Source organism: Marmota monax, unplaced genomic scaffold (assembly GCF_021218885.2).
Source record: "Marmota monax isolate L192 unplaced genomic scaffold, Marmota_monax_Labrador192_F-V1.1 WCK01_AAM20220418_F8-fsc00036, whole genome shotgun sequence".
Classification (NCBI taxonomy): Eukaryota; Metazoa; Chordata; class Mammalia; order Rodentia; family Sciuridae; genus Marmota; species Marmota monax.
In genome coordinates, this window is record NW_026694491.1 from 6,537,614 (window position 1) to 6,557,065 (window position 19,452).

The following is a 19,452-nucleotide window of genomic DNA, read 5'->3' on the forward strand; positions in this document are numbered from 1 at the left end:
GTAGTGTAATCATACATGTATATAGGGTAATAATGCCTATCTCATGCTACTGTCCTTCCCATCCTGACTGCCCCACCCTTCCCTTTACTCCCCTCTGCACAATCCAAAGTTTCTTCATTCTTCTCTCCCCCCATACCTTCTACAGATCAGCAACTGCTTAGCAGAGAAAACATGTAGCTTTTGGTTTTGGGGGATTGGCTTATTTCACTTAGCATGATATTCTCTAGTTCCATCCATTTACCTGCAAATGCCATCATTTCAATCTTCTTTAAGGCTGAGTAATATTCCATTGTGTATATGTACCACATTTTCTTCATCCATTCATCTGTTGAAGGCCATCTAGCTTGGTTCCATAGTTTGGCCACTGTGAATTGAGCTGCTATAAATATTGATGTGGCTGCGTCACTGTAGTATGCTGATTTTAAGTCCTTTGGATATATGCCAAGGAGTGGGATAACGGGGTCAAATATGGACCCATTCCAAGTTTTCTCAGGTGTCTCCATGCTGCTTTCCATAGTGGTTGCGCCAATTTTCAGTCCCACCAACAACGTATGAGTGCGGCTTTCCCCCTACATCCTCACCAACACTTATTATTGCTTATATTCTTGATAATTGCCATTCTGACTGGAGTGAGATGAAATCTTAGAGTAGCTTTGATTTGTATTTCTCTAATTGCTAGTGATGATGAACATTTTTTAATAGGTTTGTGGATCAATTGTACTTATTCTGTGAAGTGTCTGTTCTGTTCCTTAGCCCATTTATTGATTGGGTTATTTGGGGATTTTTTGGTGTTAAGTTTTTCAAGTTCTTTATATATCCTGGAACTATCATTTCATTTTATTCTTTAAAAAATATTTATTTTTTAGTTCTAGTTGGATCCAATACCTTTATTTCATTTATTTATTTTTATGTGGTGCTGAGGATCGAACCCAGGATCTCACACCTGCAAGGTGAATGCTCTACCGCTGAGCCACAACCCCAGACCTCATTTTATTCTTTAATTTCCATATTTTCTATAAGGCATACACATTCCTTTTAAATTGGAAAAGCTAATCTTATTTATAAATAGTAGGAAACAATTAAATTTGGAGATTCACAAGTAAATAAAATTCACCAAGGTGCTCTTTCTCTGTGAACGGTGAAGTATGAGTGACCTCAGGACACTGTTCATTTCGCTGTGGGCAGAACACTAGAAACAGGAAGAGCACTTCCCGCCCCCACCCCAGTAGTGTCTAGATGTTTCCCCTTTCTGAAAGAAGCCAGCGAGCGTAAACCAGCACAGCAGGTTTGTGGCCACGAGGTGCAGTGCATGGGGAGCAGAGCAGATCTGAATTCGGATGACTTACTTGTGGCTGGACAGACAGACTGCTGGAGCAGCTTTACTGTGCCTGCCCCAAAGGACAGCTCTGCAGGTCTCAGTCACAGCAGGACACGGAATCTGACACCCCAGAGCACAAACAAAGTGTGGAAAAAGGACACTTTTGTGCTGAACAAGGTTTCTAGGCAACAACTTACTAACAACTTCAATGTCCCTAATCATTCAGCTCCGCTGACCTTTAGAAATGGTCTGATAAACTCATCAGATTTCCGCAATGAAAGGGGTGACGTGCACAGATGAGGTGGACCAACATGTGGTTTCCCACCACTCCTCTCTGGGTACCAGTTCTACCAAAATAATGCCTTGCTGGTACTCTCTCCTCTCCCCACCACCAATTAAGCACAGAACACAGGGGCCATGATTTCTTTAGAAATCTGTGTGTGAGCTCTCTGAGGGCAGGACTTATTCTTATTTGACTTTATCCCCAAGATCTAGCAGTGTGCTGGCTCACAATGAGGACTCACTAAATTTTTTCCCCTCTGTATTGGGATGCTCTACCACTGAGCTACATCCCCAACCTTATTTTATTTTATTTTATTTTGAGACAGGGTCCAGCTAAGTTGCCAAGGCTGGCCTCCAATTTGGATCCTCCTGCCTCAGCCACTCAATCCCTGCTGAGATTACAGGTATGCACCACCACACCTGACTATTAAATGTATAGTTGAACCAATGACTTTTCATTGAAGGATATATATGGTTTCTTAGGATCTCTAATGAATGTTGGATTCCACTCATCTGTCAGTTCATTCACTTATCCATGTTTCTATCTGTCCATCTATCCATCCATCCAACCACCCAATAACCCTTAGCATAAGCTAGATATAGTCACTGCCATCATGACTATGTAGGTTATTATCTAAAGGGAAGACAGATATTATGGTTTTATTTTTTCCAATGGCATTTATATGCCCTGAACAATTTTGTATATTTTTGTTTATTGTCTACCTCTATTTGGCCACAATAATCTCTGGGAGAACAGGGGTTTTATCTTATTTGCCACTGTGCCGCTTGTCAGGTGCTTGATTAATATGGGTTGACTGCATTTAAAAGAACTAAGAATAGGAATAGGTGGGGTGATTGAAAAGGCACACTCAGGGCAAGAGCTACATCTTAGTGGTAGAGCGCTTGCCTCGCATGTGCAAGGCACCGGGTTCAAGCCCCAGTGTGGGATGCCTTAGAGCTACTTCGGACATCCCTCAAATGATAAGTGATTAAACACTAAAACCTAGGGTGCTGTGGTGTGGTGACAGTGATTTATGTCTCACTCCTGACTTCACAGTGAGAATGTTTGAGCAATTCAGTTCAGATGACACCGAAGAATTTTGTGATAGAAACTTGATGAGTGTTTTTGCAGCTTTAGATTAATGTAGTGATTCTGCTGGCAACTTCAGGGAAAGGCTTTATTGGATCCTGACCTTGCGATAATAATAGGGGACACAAAACAGAAGGTCTTAGATCAACAAGAACAGCCTGGATAATAGTCTTAGCCGCGGGGGGGGGGGGGGGGGGGGGGGAGGGGCGTTCTAGACAGCGTGTCTGCTGGGCATTGCAATCCTTAGCCAACAAAACAAACCAAACCAAACCAGCAGAAAACCACACGACTGTCCTAGTTCTATCCAATGTCCCTTCCTCTGGCTCACCTCTCCCCAGATGGAAGCCTGGGGAGCTGGACCAGGGTTAAGACCTCGATGTGTTGGAAATTGAACTGCTGGCTTCCCAGGGGATTGTACTTCAGGATGGGCCACTGTATTTGTTAGACCAGGACGCAAGAAAAGACCACTGACTCCAATTAAAATCAAATTAAAGCATGATTATTATTTCGACCGGCCGGGCTGCCTGTCCCTCCCAAACAGCGGGAACTAGACAGCAGCAGCAGCTTTCCTGCAGCCCAGCTTTATAGCCCAGAAAGTTACACAAAGGGGGGTTACAGATAACAGAACTCTGACGAGCATAACACTAATGGTAGTTTACATTTTTTACTGGACTCAACATCAGAATTTATGAGGACCATTAGAGCCCCAGAGAGGGTCGTTGTCTGGCCAGGGAAGGCCAAGATTTGTGAGGCGTCACTAAAGTTTCAGAGAGGGCTGCTATCTGGTCAGAGAGCCAGGCATGGGTGAGTTCAAGGCACGGGCAGGCATTCCAAGCAGGTTCAGAATTTGCAGTAATTTATAGTAAAGCCAAAATTATCTTTTCATGGCTTTGTGGCGAGATTGCTCCCAATTTTAAGAAAAGATCAGGTTGGGTCTATCATATTGACTTAATTTTTTTTTTGGTACTGAGGCTTGAACTCAGGCATGCTTCACCACTGAGCCACATCCCCAGCATGTTTTTTTAAAATATTTTTTTTAGTTGTAGTTGGACATGATACCTTAATTTTATTTATTCATTTACTTTTTATGTCATGCTGAGGATTGAACCCAGTGCCTTGCATGTGCTAGGTGAGTGCTCTACCTCTGAGCCCCAGCCCCAGCCCCCCAGCATTTTTTAAAATAGTTTTTAGTTTAGATGGACACAATACCTTTATTTTATTTATTTACTTTTATGTGGTGCTGAGGATCTAACCCAGTGCTTCATACATGCTAAACAAGTGCTCTGCTACCGAGCTACAGCCCCAGCCCCCCAGCATTTTTTATTTTTTTAAATATCTTTTTAGTTGTCAATGGACTTTTATTTTATTTATTTATTTATATGTGGTGCTGAGAATTGAACCCAGTGCTTCACACATGCTACGCAAGCGCTCTGCCATTGAGCCACAGCCCCAGCATTTTAAAAATATTTTATTTAGAGACAGGTTCTCACTGAGTTGCTTAGTGCTTCGCTAAATTGCTGAGGCTGTATCTTTGAACTTGCAATCCTCCTGCCTCAGCCTCCTGAGCTTCTGGGATTACAGGTCTGTGCCACTGTGCCAGGCTATAATAACTTAAATTTTTTTTTTTTTAAAGAGAGAGAGAGAGAGAGAGAGAGAGAGAGAGAGAGAGAGAGAGAGAGAGAATTTTATTTCTTTTTTAGTTTTTTGGCGGACACAACATTTTTCTTTGTTAGTATGTGGTGCTGAGGATCGAACCCGGGCTGCACACATGCCAGGAGAGCGCGCTACCGCTTGAGCCACATCCCCAGCCCTTAATTTTTTTTTTTAAGAGAGAATTTTTTAATATTTACTTTTTAGTTTTCGGCGGGCACAACATCTTTGTTTGTATGTGGTGCTGAGGATCGAACCTGGGCTGCACGCACGCCAGGTGAGCGCGCTACTGCTTGAGCCACATCCCCAGCCCCAATTTTTTTTTTTAATATTTATTTTTTAGTTGTAGTTGGACACAATACCTTTATTTTATTTATTTATTGTTACATGGTGCTGAGGATCGAACCCAGGGCCTTGCACGTGCTAGGCAAGTGTTCTACCACTGAGCCATAACACCAGCCCAGATAATGATTTAATTTTAACTTGATCATTTGCAAACACCTATTTCCAAATGGGGTCACAGTCACAGCATTTCCATACCTTTTTGGGAGTCATAATTCAAAGAGAGAGAGAGAAAGAGAGAGAGAGAGAAAGTGGGGAGCGGGAGGTAGCCTGAATAATTTCTAGAGCAGCTGGAACATGGCAGAGCATATCACAGGGGATTTCTTTTTTTTTTTTTTTTGCAATTGGCAGAAGGGGGATTTATTGAACCAGCATGCTGGGGCTCCGTGCCCACTCAAGAAGGGAAAGCAGCCCAGAGCCCCGAGCAGGGCACAGGGGATTTCTTATAGGTCCTCTGCAGCCTCAGACAGTCCTGGAGGAGCTCAGGGGAGCTGCTCATCTTGGACATATGTCAATAACGAAACCAAAAGTGACTTGAAACATCTTGAAAAGCCACTATACAGGCTTATTTCTGGGGGAAAAAATGGAATGTCATATCTGGGCAAATTGTCTGGGAAAGAACATGGGTTTATAGTGAGTTATATGTCACTTCTCTAGTACTGACTGTGTGTCCTTGCTTAACCTGTCTGGTGCTCAATTTCCTCATCTACCCAACAGGGCCAGTGTACCGGAACTCACTGGGTATTTGTGAAGACTACATGAGATTAGATACAAAAAGTACTTGCTCTTGAAGTTAACTTGGCAAAGTCAGTTCCCCATTTTCTCTTTCTGAAAATATATTATCTAGAGAGGGTTTCTGCCTAAGAAAATAGTTTCTTGCAATGTTAGAGTGAAAACTCCTTTTAGAAAGGTACGATAATATACATCTCAATGCCTTGCAGTTGGTTAGACTCTCTACCTTACTCAGTACATTAAAGAAAATGGCAAGAAAGAAATATGACTGGAACCATCCTATATCAATATGGTCTTTAGGGTAGAAAGTCAGGAGGATGAGATTTCAGGAAACTTCCTGATGTATTACTATTTTTACTCTTATTATTATGTTTTGAATTTGGTGTCAACATACCTTGGCATGTTGTGAGCCCAGGGGCACTTTACCACTGACCTACAACTACATCCCAGCCTGCCGCAGTCTGGCTGGGCACAAAATAACGGAGCCACCACGAGGCACTTGTAGGTTCAAACAGGAAACTCCTTTATTCCTGAACTCCCCCGAAGGCCACCCACACGGCCCTTCCAGGAACACCACACCCCAACCGGAACTCCCTCCACCGGAACTCCCGCGACCAACACGAACTCTCCAGGAATCCCGCCCCCCACCCAGAGCTCAACCGGAACTCAAGGGGAACTCCACGAGAACTCAAAAGTAGCGAGCGCCCAAGGCAGCAGGAGCCGCCCTATTGCCGGTCTATATACAACTGAATCACAGCAATTATACACAGCTTAACTTAATTATTATCTTAATGGCTCGCTGGCGTCACTTTTCAACCACTCCTACTGGCAAAATGCTAGGCACCATCCCGACTGAGCTGTGGCTCTCAACACCAGCCCTCTTTATTTCTTATTTTAAGATGGAGTCTTGCTAAATTGCTTAAGTCCTCTTTAAAATGCTAAAGCGACCTTGAACTTGTGACCCTCCTGCCTCAGCCTCCCAAACTGCTGGGATTATACCCATGTACCACTGTGCCTGGCAAGGAGTATTGCAAGTTTGAGGCCAGCCTCAGCAATTTAGTGAGACCCTGTTTCAAAAAAACAAAACAAAACATAAAAAGCACTGGAAAGGCACCTCAATGTTAGAGCTCCCTGGATTCTATCTCGAATATCAAAACAAACAAAAATAAAACAAGAAGCAACTCTTGTTTTATATTCCAATTTCATCAGTTTATGTAATATTTAAATTTCCAAATTGTAATAACAATTACAGAGGATCTACTGGGAGTAGAAACTATCTCAACCGAGTCTTGGGAAGCACACAATGTGGGCCTAGGGGAGCAGATACATTGGGACGCAACTGAAGACCTTTTCAGCTGCACCTTCAACCATGGGAGTCTGGTGACAAGGGAGTGCGTTTTAGAGAAGTCACAGAGACCTTCTAATCAGGAGTTGGTGCAGTGGAGGAGGGTTAAAGTGTTTTCACTGATGAGCTGGTCCTGGACACCGTAAGAATTCAACTGCTGACACATTTCTACATGTCCTCTGGCAAGGTCTTGCTCCAAGGAGTATCACAACTGTCTCTCCAATCACATATCAAAGACACCGGGATAATGTTATAGTTCTTTAGGACTCTATCATTAAAATTGGGTATTGATTTTATCTAATCACCTTTCCCTTTAGTAGTGATTCACTTCTTGGTTCAATGATCTAAGAAACATTTATGGAGCACCTACTATTGCTGTGCCTTGCGATAAGACAGTGAATAAGGTGTGGTCCTTGCAGCCTAGGGGGCAGCCACATCAGTAAGTGGGCAATTGCCAAGCAGCTGGTTAGCTTGAGGGATAACCCCCAGAACGCACTACACAGTCTACCCTGGGTGGAATTCCTCTCTGATTGAACTTGGTGGTTATAAGCAACTGAGGAATGCCTTCAGGATCAGTTACTCTGTTCTGGGCTCTGAGATTACAAAGACAAATCATCCACAGCATTGTATTCAAGAAGTCCAAATGGGACTTACTCAAACTAAAAAGTTTTTTCTCAGCAAAAGAAACAATAGAGAGGTAAATAGGGAGCCTACATCCTGGGAACAAATCTTTACTCCTCACACTTCAGATAGAGCCCTAATATCCAGAGTATACAAAGACCTCAAAAAATTAGACAATAAGAGAACAAACAACCCAATCAACAAATGGGCCAAGGACCTGAACAGACACTTCTCAGAGGAGGACATACAGTCAATCAACAAGTACATGAAAAAATGCTCAACATCTCTAGCTGTCAGAGAAATGCAAATCAAAACCACCCTAAGATACCATGTCACTCCAGTAAGATTGGCAGCCATTATGAAGTCAAACAACAACAAGTGCTGGCGAGGATGTGGGGAAAAGGGTACACTTGTACATTGCTGGTGGGACTGCAGATGGGTGCAGCCAATTTGGAAAGCAGTATGGAGATTTCTTGGAAAGCTGGGAATGGAGCCACCATTTGACCCAGCTATTCCCCTTCTTGGTCTATTCCCCAAAGACCTAAAAAGAGCATGCTACAGGGACACTGCTACATCGATGTTCATAGCAGCACAGTTCACAATAGCAAGACTGTGGAACCAACCTAGATGCCCTTCAATAGACGAATGGATAAAAAAAATGTGGCATTTATACACAATGGAGTATTACTCTGCATTAAAAAATGACAAAATCATAGAATTTACAGGGAAATGGATGGCATTAGAGCAGATTATGCTAAGTGAAGCTAGCCAATCCCTAAAAAACAAATGCCACATGTCTTCTTTGATATAAGGAAAGTAACTAAGAACAGAGTAGGGACGAAGAACAGGAGAAGAAGATTAACATTTAACAGGGATGAGAGGTGGGAGGGAAAGGGAGAGAGAAGGGAAATTGCACAGTAATGGAAGGAGACCCTCAGGGTTATACAGTGGAGGGGGTAGAGAGAGAGGAGGGGAGGGGAGGGGAGAGGTGGGGAGGGGGGGAGGGTGGAGGATGGGAAAGGCAGCGGAGCACAACAGACACTAGTATGGCAATTTGTAAATCAATGGATGTGTAACTGATGTGAATCTGCAATCTGTGTATGGGGTGAAGGTGGGAGTTCATAACCCACTTGAATCAAAGTGTGGAATATGATATGTCAAGAAATTTGTAATGTTTTGAACAACCCACAATAAAAAATTAAAAAAAAAAAAAAATAAGTCCAGGCAGGAGGCCGAGGCAGGAGGATCACAAGTTCGAGGCCACCTTGGACAACTTAGTAAGACTCTGTCTCAAAATAAAAAATAAAAAAAAACCCAATGTTTAAAAAAAATCACACAGGTAACTATATTATCCTTGTAGGTGTGGCCTTTGGGATAGTGTGGGATTGTCTGGGAGGCATTTGGGTGAGATCTGCCGAGGGAAGCTTCTTGTAGGAAGTGAAGCTTCTCTAGGCTGTGAGTGTCCTGAGAAGCAGGGACCTGATGCAGCTGTCTCCCAGTCTTTGGGACAATGCCTTGCACACATGGTGGCTCAGCATTCCAATGAGTTCATGTGTGATTAGGAGTCAACTTGGGGCTTGGAGGCTCTACCCTGAGCCAAGCTTTACACTAAATGCTGGGAATCCAAAGATGAATGACACTTGGCTTTTGCTCTGAACTAGGAGATTGGAATAAAGACTTATTTCTGACTAAATTTTGATAACTTATCAGGCAATATAAATCAAAATGCTTTTGAGCCGGGCCTAGTGGCACATACCTGTAATCCCAGCAACTTGGAAGGCTGAGGCAGGAGGATTGCAGGTTTGAGGCCAGCCTCAGCAACTTAGTCAGATTCTGTCTCAAAATAAAAATTCTTAAAAATGTTCTGGGAATATAACTTAGTGGTAAAGCACCCCTGGGTTCAATCCTCAGAACCAAATATCTAACAAAATAAAATAAAATGCTTTTAAACCTGGGGCTGGCCCTTCCTTCCTTCCTTCCTTCCTTCCTTCCTTCCTTCCTTCCTTCCTTCCTTCCTTCCTTCCTTTTCTTTCTTTCTGGTATTGGGGATGGAACCCAGGGTTACTTTATTACTGAGCTACTTCCATAGTCCTTTTTATATTTTTATTTTGAGACAGGATTTCACTAAGTTGCTTGAGGCCTCCCAAGTCATGGGGATTATAGGTGTGTGCCACTGTGCCTGGCTTGAAGGGAGCAGTTTTATCTGAATAACTGTCCAAGTGCTTTTTCAAATTGTCAGCTATCCCTTCAAACTTTCCTTGACACCCCTCCCAGCCTCTAGGCCTAAGGGAAGTGGGCTATGGCATCGTTCTCAGCAACAGTAACCTCAGAGCTCGCAGTTGCTGGTGGATGGTTTGCCCTAGGTGATCAGAACTTTCCACTGGTCTCTAGGAACAAATGAGTTTGAATGAGGTTGCTCAGTTCGTTACAATTCTTACAGCTTCTGTTCTAACTCTCCTTCAACTCTTAACTCCTAGACCAGCAAAGGCCACTGGAGTTGAAATAGAGCTGGCAGAAGGTCATGCGTGTGTGATTCATGTCAATTTAGTGCAATTAAATGGCACAATCAGCGAGACAGGAAACTTTGCATCTCCGTAACTTTCTCCAACGTTAGGAAGAGAAACAGGGGCAGAAGCAAGTTAGGGACACAAAGCAATGCTTCATTCCCCAAGGAATCAGCAAGTCAGGTTGTGAATCTTTCCCAGAAGGAGAAAGCCCATCCCCTTTTCTAAGCTGGATATCTTTACATGTTTGCCATTTCTTAAGAATGTTTCTCGTTGTTCCTCCCTAGAGAGCTGTACCCCAAATAACAGCCTTTTCCAAGTTCTCACTGCTGTATGGACTCTTGGGAATCCACATGCCAACCCCGAGCAGAAATATAGCTGTAATATCCCCCTCATGTCCCCCACATGCCCTCGGCCCTGCCCAGCTGGAGGGTCACATTCCGTTTCATAAATAGCATCAAAGAGAAGTCACTTTGGGGGTAGAGAGCAGTAGTGTAAGCAGAAGTCAGGGACCTCAAGCAATGACTAATGGGGCAGACAGGCTTTTCTTTGTCCATTGTTCGCTGATAATGAATAGATCTTCAGCCTCCTCTTTCTACCTCTAGAGAAAGAAAAGAGGCCGTGGACACAGAAAGTTCCTTTTAGAAAGTTCCTGACTCTATCCTGTGTTGTTGGCTTTTGGACTTTCCCCCCAGAAGTCACCAAGTCCAGTCATGAATTTTTGAAAAGTTGGAACCTCTGACAAATTAAGTGTTGACTGTGGTGAGTGTTTTTTTTTTTTTTTTGCAGTATTTGGGATTGAACCCTGAGTCCATCTATCACTGACCTACATATATCCCCAGATCTTTCTATTTTATTTTGAAACAGTGTCTCTTAAATTGTCCAGGCTGCCTTGAACTTGTAATCCTCTGGCCTTGGCCTCCTGAGTCGCTGGGATTATAGGCCTATGCCCTCAAGCCTGGCAGCATCCATCATTTAAAGTGGGCTAAACAACAATAAAACACTCAATACAATTTAAAAAGACTTGAAGATCTGGGTGCAGTGGTGCACGCCTGTAATCCCAGTGGCTGGGGAGGCTGAGGCAGGAGGATCACAAATTCAAATCCAGCCTCAACAACTTAGTGAGGCCCTAAGCAATTTAGTAAGATCCTGTCTCCGAAAAAAAATAAATAAATAAAAAGTTCTGGGATGTGGCTCAGTGGTTAAGCATGCCAGGGTTTAATCCCCAGTACCAAAAAAAAAAGGCCAGGGATGTAGCTCAGTGGAAGAGCATGCCCAGGTTTAATCCCCAAGTATCACCAAAAAAAAAAGGATGGGGGGCTGGGGTTGTGGCTCAGTGGTAGAGCACTTGCCTTGCACACATGAAGCCCTGGGTTTGATCCTCAGCACCACATAAAAATAAATTAAAAAAAAAAGATATTGTGTCCATCTACAACTAAAAAAAAATTAAAAAAAATATTATTGAAAAGAAAGACCTGGACACTGCCTCTCTTCTTGATGTCTGGGTCGGCTCAGTGCTCAGAGTCTGGGAGTGGCGGTGTAGGACAGCCCACTCCTTTCTGGGCCATGTGCTGCTGAGACACGAGGAAAGTCCTGAGTTACAGAAACTGAATTGACAACTGGAGGGTCATCTGAGCCTTGGAAGAAAGCTTCTGCTGTTGGGTAACTCAGCAGACACCCCTGAGTCAGCCAAGAGAACTGGGCACTCATCAGATGTGGCCTGAGATTCAGCATCACTATTAGCCACCTTAATCGAGCCTTATACTTCACCTGTGACAATGTCCTGTGGCCTGAAAAGCCTGGACTAGCTCCCCGCGTGGATCAGGAGAAGTGAACCCAACGTTCATTCAGATCTGTTTTCCCTCATCGTGAATCTGAGCCGCGATGCTTATGAGATTTACTTACTGATCAAACAAGAGTCTTCAGCTTGTAGCTGGTGAATGAAGGGTTCCAGAGGAGGAGTTCCAGGAGGAATTGAAACTGGGGGATCTGGGAGACCAGAGATTCCAGGAAGAGGCCTGCCCCACTCACTGGCTCTGAAGCTTCAGCTCTGAGTCTGCTCCCAGCTTGGCTTCTTCAGAGTCATCTCCTTCTTCTGCTGGGTGTGATCAGAAATGCCTGTGAGCTCTTCATTCCACTGAACCAACTAGGCCTCCGGGATTGTGGCCCTGGGATTTTTTTTTGTGGTCTTGTGTCCTCTATTCTATCTATTCTCACCTTAATCTGTCCCTGGCTACGTATGACTCAAGCCCTGACGTTCTGGGATAGGGTTAGGAGGGGACCTAAATCGGTGAGATGGAATCTTTAGATAAAGCCCCTGACCCCATGTTCCACTATCATAACTCTACTTCTTGATGGAAGTTCAAATCCAGAGATTTTGGGGTGAAGGGAGGAGCTTTGGGGAAGATGAGGTGGGGAGAGATGACTTGCCAATAGAATGATTCTAATATCCAGCTATGCCTGAGGTTTTGTTCTTTTGCTCTTTCATTTTCTGAGTCTCTCTTGATGTAATGTATCTGTCAAGTCAATTTAAGATTCTGTCTCTGTGCATCTTTGTTACCTTCTCAGTCCCCTGCCCAAGAATTTAAAAAGGAATTGCCTTTTGGTAGGGGAAGTATAAGATTTAGTTTGAAAGGTTCTAACTGCCTTCTTTATTCTCAGAGAGGTAGCTTGTGGTAGAATTTTTTTTTTTTCCTTAAAACTAAAAAGGTATTTTGGGTTTCTTTCTTTTATCTCATATCTCTGCACCCCAGGTTGTGTGATACCTTTTCTTCCTCCCTCCTGATGACCTCACCAACCTCCTTTATGATTTGGCCCTTACTCTTCCCTGTATCCTCACCTTCAGATTTCTGCTTACACCTAGTTTCAGAGATGTGTTCCCAGCTGGTTCTTACTCCAACTTTGCCTATCCATATTGATGCCATGTCTAGCATCTTGTTGTAAACACTGTATAATGATTTCTTCAACTAGCCCCGGCTCATACCCACACTGGAGAGCAAAGCCTTCCAGGTCAACAAATTAAAGATCAGTTTACTCACCGAAAAAAAAAAAAAGAAAGTTCTGGCATATCAGGAGGCTATATATGCCAGTTGGCAATGCCACCCTGAGATGAGTATCAGTTAATCTTTTGCGGAGTTTGTTCTTTGCTGTTTTTCCGGGCTCTACCTGGTTATCTTCTTTCTATTAATTGATCCACCTAGCTACTGTAAGCCTTTAAGTTTGAAATCCTTGGATTAAACTATTTCAGTGGTCCCTCGCAGCATTAATAATATCTATCATTGACGCTCTGGAACTTTCATTTAGGAACACTGTATTCTTCTAGAATTTTATTTTTTTTGGTGCTAGGGATGAACCCAGGCCTTTGCTCATGCTAGGCAAATGCTCTCATGCCGAGCTACACCCCAGTGTGAACACTAAGTAAATGAGGTATGTGAAGACAGGCAAAGTGACACTCAGGTTACCTTGCCATAGTCCTTTCTCTCCAGTCCCTGGAAGGGTTACCACCCATGCTTATGATGCGCAGTAAAGATATCTGACCAGTAACCCTGCTTGAATTGTTCCTTGACCTTTGGATAACTCCAGTCCCTGCTGGGGATTATGCTCTGGTCTTGAGGAGCCTTTGGCATTACCCAGCTCATTGTTTGTGACTGATCCCAGGGAAGACTATTGACTTTCAAGATAATAGAAGAGCCTTAAAAAATGGAAGACCCAAATGGCATGAGAAAATGAGGAGGTAAATGACCCAGACAAATGGAAACTTTGTTCCAGAAAAAGATGATTTAACATGATCTAAAGGAAGCAAAGAAAAAAATAGATCTGTTCGTTCAACACCCCTCACAGCTCAGGATCCATATGCTGCGCCTGCTGCGACATGGTGTGCAACTCTGCTTTTGATCTTTGCAAAGTTGGAAAGGAACCCATAATACATGCAGCAGAAGCAAAAATCGACAAAGGGGATTATGATAAGGTAAAAGGCTGCAAAATCCAAAGAAATGCTCAGTGGAGTGGAGAGACAACCTATGAAAGAGAGAAAGTAGGTGCAAGGCGAACATCTGATAAGGTTTCAATATCCCAAATATACAAAGAACTTAAACAACTCAAGAGCAGGAAGACAAATGATCCAATTAAAAAAAATGGGCAAAGGATCTAAATAGATGTTTCTCAAACAAAGACATACTAATGGCCAAGAATATGTGAAAATTCATTAATGCTTAAAGTCATTAATCATCGGAGAAATGCAAATTAAATGCACAATGAGATGATACCTCACACCCATTAGAATGGCTATTATCAAAAAGTTGAAGGACAAGTGCTGGAAAGGTGGGGAGAAAAGAGAACCCTTGCACACTATTATGCAAATTAGGATAGCCAATACAGAAAATGGTATGGAGGTTCCTTGAAAAATTAAAAAATAGAACTACCATATGGCCCAGAAATTCCGCTGCTGGGTGTATATCCAGAGGAAATGAAATCAATATGTCAGAGAGTTATCTGCACTTCTATGCTCATTGCAACATTATTATGTTAATTATTTTTTGTGGTACTAGGGATTGGACACAGGGGCACTTAAACACTGAGCCACATCCCCAGTTCTTATTTATTTATTTATTTATTTTTGGTGGGGTGGGTACTGGGATTGAACTCAGGGGCACTTAACCACTGAGCCACATCTCCAGCCCTTTTTAATATTTTATTTAGACACAGGGTCTCACTGAATTGCTTAGCACCTTGCTGATGCTGAGGCTGGCCTCAAACTTGAGATCCTCCTGCCTCAGCCTCCTGAGCTGCTGGGATTACAGGCATGTGCCACTGTGCCTTACTCATTGCAACATTATTTACGATAGCCAAGATATGGAATCAACCTAATAGTCCATGAATGAATGAATGGATAAAGAAAATGTGGAATATAAACACAAAGAATATCATCTAGCCTTAAAAAAGAAAAAAGAAAATCCTGTCATTTGTGGCTAACTGGGTGAAACTGAAGGACACTATCTTAAGTGAAATAAGCTTGGCACAGAATGACAAATATGAATTGCATGATCCCATTTATATGTGGAATCTAAAAGAAGTTGAACTCAGAAGTACAGAGAAAATGGTATTACGAGGGAATTGGGGAAATGGTTAAAGGAAAAAAATTTCATTTAGGAAAAAAATTCAAGTAGAAATTACACAAATATCCATCAACTGATGAATAGATAAGTAAAATGTGAATATAATATGAATTCTACAACATGAATGAAGATTGAAAACACCATGTTATATGAAAGAAGCCAGACACATAAGCTTAATTTGAGTCCATTTACATGAAACCTCCAGAACAGGCAAATCAAAAGACAGAAAGTAGATTGATGGTTGACAGAGGCTGGGGCCATGGTGGAAGAAATGGGGAGTGTTTATTTGGGGTGAAGAAAATAGCCTGGAATTGGGTAGTGGTGATGGGTACATAACCCTGTGAATACTATAAACATCAATGAACTGTATAGTTCAAAAGGATAAATTTTTAAGGTACATAAATTCCATATTAATAAAGCTGTTATTTAAAACCAAATAATGAAATAATCAAATTTTCTACACAGTAGAAAATAAAATGCTATGATTGATAAAATTCTATTTGGACAAAACATTGATCAATGAATCATGCTCTTTTGCGAAATCTACTTTGAAAAAGTGGATTGAATAAAATTGTTTGCATTCATCATTCAGACTTCAGTTGGGCAAAAATTAAAAAGCAAAAAACAAATAACAAAACTGGAAGTGCTTCAGCTGTTCTTCATAGAAAATGCTGCAAAATTAAGTTGGCTTAATGGCATTCGTACCAGAAGCAATAATAATAATAATTGGTATTACTATTATTACTATTATTTCTAATATTGGGGATTTAATCCAGGCATGCTTTACCACTGAGCCATATCCCCATCCCTATTTATTCATTCATTTATTTAGAGACAGGATTTCACTAAGTTGCTTAGGCCTTGCTAAGTTGCTGAGGCTGGCCTTGAACTTGTGATTCTCCTTTTCCAGCTTTCTGAGCTGCTGGGATTACAGGTGCGTGCCATTATGCCTGACTTAGAAACTATTTCTTAACAAAACTAATAAATATCAGTATTATTTTAATTAAAATATTGATTCTAAAATGCTGAATCAAAAAATACATCTTGATTCAAAATGGCAGATTAGAATGTGCCATGCCCTTCAATTCCAATATCACGATAACATTTGTAAATTGTTGGTTGTATTTAGTTTGCTAGGACTGCCTTAACAAATTCCCACAGACTGGGTGGTTCACAACAGAAATTTATTTGCTCTTAGGCTGGGGTGTAGCTCAGTGGTAGAGTACTTGCTCAACATAAGGGAAGCCCTGGATTCAATCCCAGCATTGCAGAAAAACAAAACCAAAACCAACCAAACAAACAAAAACTTCACAGTTCTGGAGGCTGAATCCAAGATCGGGGTGTGGGCAGATTTGGTTTCTTCTGAGATTTCCCTTTGGCTTGCAGACAGCTGCTTTCTCAATGTCTTCACAAGGTCTTTCTTCAGTGTCTGTGTCCTAACTCCTCTTTTTACAAAGACATTAGTCAGATGGGATTAGGACCCACCTTAATAGTCTCATTTTTAACTTGATCACCCCTTTAAAGGTCATATCTCCAAACAGAGTCATTCTCAGGTACTGGGGGTAGAGACATCAACATATCAATTTAGGGGTACACAGTTCCACCCAGAATGTTTGTTTGGTATTAGTACATTCTGGTACTTCCCTCATGACCTCCTGGGGTCACAGAATATTAAGAACTGTAAACCTCAGATGTCATCTGGTATAGTTCTCACCTTCTCTCTTTCAGAAAGAGAAATGAATATAACATTATGCAAAGCCTGTTTCTCTTTCAACTTTCTGTGGAAGTTTTCTTCTATATTTGTCCTTTTGAGGGACATCTTGTGCAGTACCGAGAGTGCTTGTTAGGAATGGCAAGGTCATTTGCATAGTTTAGCAACAATGGAGGATTACTTATGAAAATAAAATGAAAAATAGCAAGTTGATAAGCCCAAAGCCATATGGCACCCAGACATTTTTAAAATTGCATCAGAATTAGGGGCTGGGGTTGTGACATATATATAAATAAATAAAGGTATTGTATCCATCTACAACTAAAAAATTTTTTTTAAAAAGTGCATCAGAATTATTAGTTCACCTCAGAGCCGTATCAGGATCTTGCTTCGAAAAGCTTTAACTATGTTCAGAAGCATCCCAGATACTATCTGATAATTGATATTTGGGTTCAGAGCTAGATATATGAGGAAGGAAATCTTCAGAGGGCTTGGTCTTGGAGCCTTGTAACTTAGCTAGAGAATTCCAGGGTCCTCTTTATATTTGCTAGGGGAGAAGACTTCACCAACTTTATTTTTTTTTTGTCAATGGACCTTTATTTATTCATATGCAGTACTGAGAATCGAACCTAGTGTCTCACACATTCTAAGCAAGCGTTCTACCACTGAGCCAGAACCACAGCCCCAGATTTCATCAATTTTTGATGAAATCTTAGAGATTCTTTTGATGTTAGAGTCTGTAAACAAGTCAGGATGGCGCCTGGTATTTTGCCAGGGGGAGTGGTTTGTGAGGTGGCGCCAGCAAGCCCTTAAGTGTGGAGATTTCTTATTGGTTGACTGATGTATCTAGTTTATGTTAATTAAGATAAGCTGTGTGGAATGTATAAATACCTCTGTTGTCCTACAATAAATGGCTCCCACTCCTGCTGTATCAATCTACACAAGTTCCTCATCACCCCCCGGTTATTTTGCTGCAGCCGGACTGCGGCATTTTGACACTTTCTTAAAAGTTCTCTATCTAGGAACAATGATGAACAAAGTTTATTCAATTCATTCATTTTTAGAATTCTTCCTTCATCAAATATTTATTAAGTGTTTAACACATGTCTGACTTTGTGTCAAGTGATGGGTAACTGTCGTGATCACATGGTGGCTGAAGTTGGGAGAGAAGGCACTATGACAAGAGATTGCCTTGCAGCATGATAGTTTTGCCAAAATCTTGGTCCTGGTCCCTGTTGCCAATCCAATAATGAGGACAGTTTTGAGAAAAAAGAAGGTTTATTGCTGAAGGGAAAGCGAGGAATGAGAGACGGGTAAGTGAGAAATGAAAGACAGAGACCAGGCAGAGATACACCACACGAGAGTTTATTTGTCAGAGCTGACAAATAAAGGCCATCTCTCTATAGGAGAGAGAGAGGCAACACAGGCTGGAGTTCTGGGACTTTTATGGGGGAGGCTCCAGAGTAAGAGCTGGGTGAGTCCTAATGCAGGTGGTTAAGGGTTGGTTGGTATGAAGGAGTGGTGAGCCTTTCTCAGAAAGGCCCTTGGGTGGGAAAGTGAAACTTTTTCCTCAAAATGGTGGCTGTCACTTAAGATGGCCATCCAGATGCCAAGAAAAGACCTTATATTCCCCACTTTTTTGTTTTTATTGGGCACCTTAGGGATCAGGGACATAGGTCAATCTTCTATAACTGCTTCCTTCTGGGAAGGGGCAGTGTTTGAATCATTGGAACAATGATGAGGGTTGTGTGGTGGTGGAATGCTCTCCCTGGTGGCCCAATTTTGGTGAGGGATTGATATTCCTTCAGCAGAGGAGAGCTGTTGTTTCTGACGTCCAAGGTCCTGTTGGTGTTGTTTTGTCTTGTCCTTTACTGTACCAGATTGATTGACATAAAACTGGCTTTCCTCCTGTAGGTACAGACAAAGTCCACCTTTTTCAGCTATAAGAAGATCAAGGCCCCATGGATTCTGCAGAACCACAGCAGCTAAAGTATCAAGCTGGGATTGTATAGTTATTATGGTTTGAGCAAATTGCTGTAAGTCTCTTTGAAATTGGAATGATAATACCTGGTAGTAGTCCCCCTGGGAGGTGAGTGCAGAATGAGGGAGGAGGGCAAAATTGAAAAAGGGAAGGATGGTGCTCGTGGTTCTGCAGTGTCCTCATGGTCCTCAGAGACCAAAGGAAGATTGGGGGTTCCAGCCTTGGAGAAACCATCTTGAGAGGACCTGTGGGTCTCACTGTATAAAAGGGTGGAGAGGACTGTTTTAAATGGGAGTAGTTATGAACCCAATATGGGATGCCCTCAAGGCAGGCCACTGAGGGAGTGGTAAGAATGATCCGATAAGGTCCAGTCCATTTTGCAGAGAGGTTGAGAGGAGGAGGGGGTACCTCTTGGAGGGGGCATCTCTTTGAGAGGTACCAGGTCACCAGGAGAAAGAGTGGGAGAAGGAGAAGAGGCATAACTAAGCTTTGCCAGAACAGCACTACTGTATTGCCAAAGAAGTTTCCTAATGTACACAAGAAGGGGCCAGAAAAGATGAGGAGCAAGAGGTAGTGGAGAATCAGAGGGTGGTGAGCAGGACAGGGAGACAGGCCATCCATATAGAAGCTCAAAAGGGGAGATGTTGAGTGGCTTCTTTGGGAGGGCTTGTAACCTAAGAAGAGCCAAGGGAAGGAATTTAGTCCAACCTAAATGTAATTCAAGTGAGTGAGAATGTTCTTCAAGGTGTGGTTGGTACAGTC

At 42.3% G+C, this 19,452-nt stretch overlaps 1 pseudogene; it reads left to right on the top strand.

Moving 5' to 3' along the window:
• The first annotated feature begins 1,309 nt into the window (after positions 1 to 1,309).
• LOC124075721 (peroxisomal membrane protein 11B-like) lies at positions 1,310 to 18,698 on the top strand (annotated as a pseudogene).
• The last annotated feature ends 754 nt before the right edge of the window (positions 18,699 to 19,452 follow it).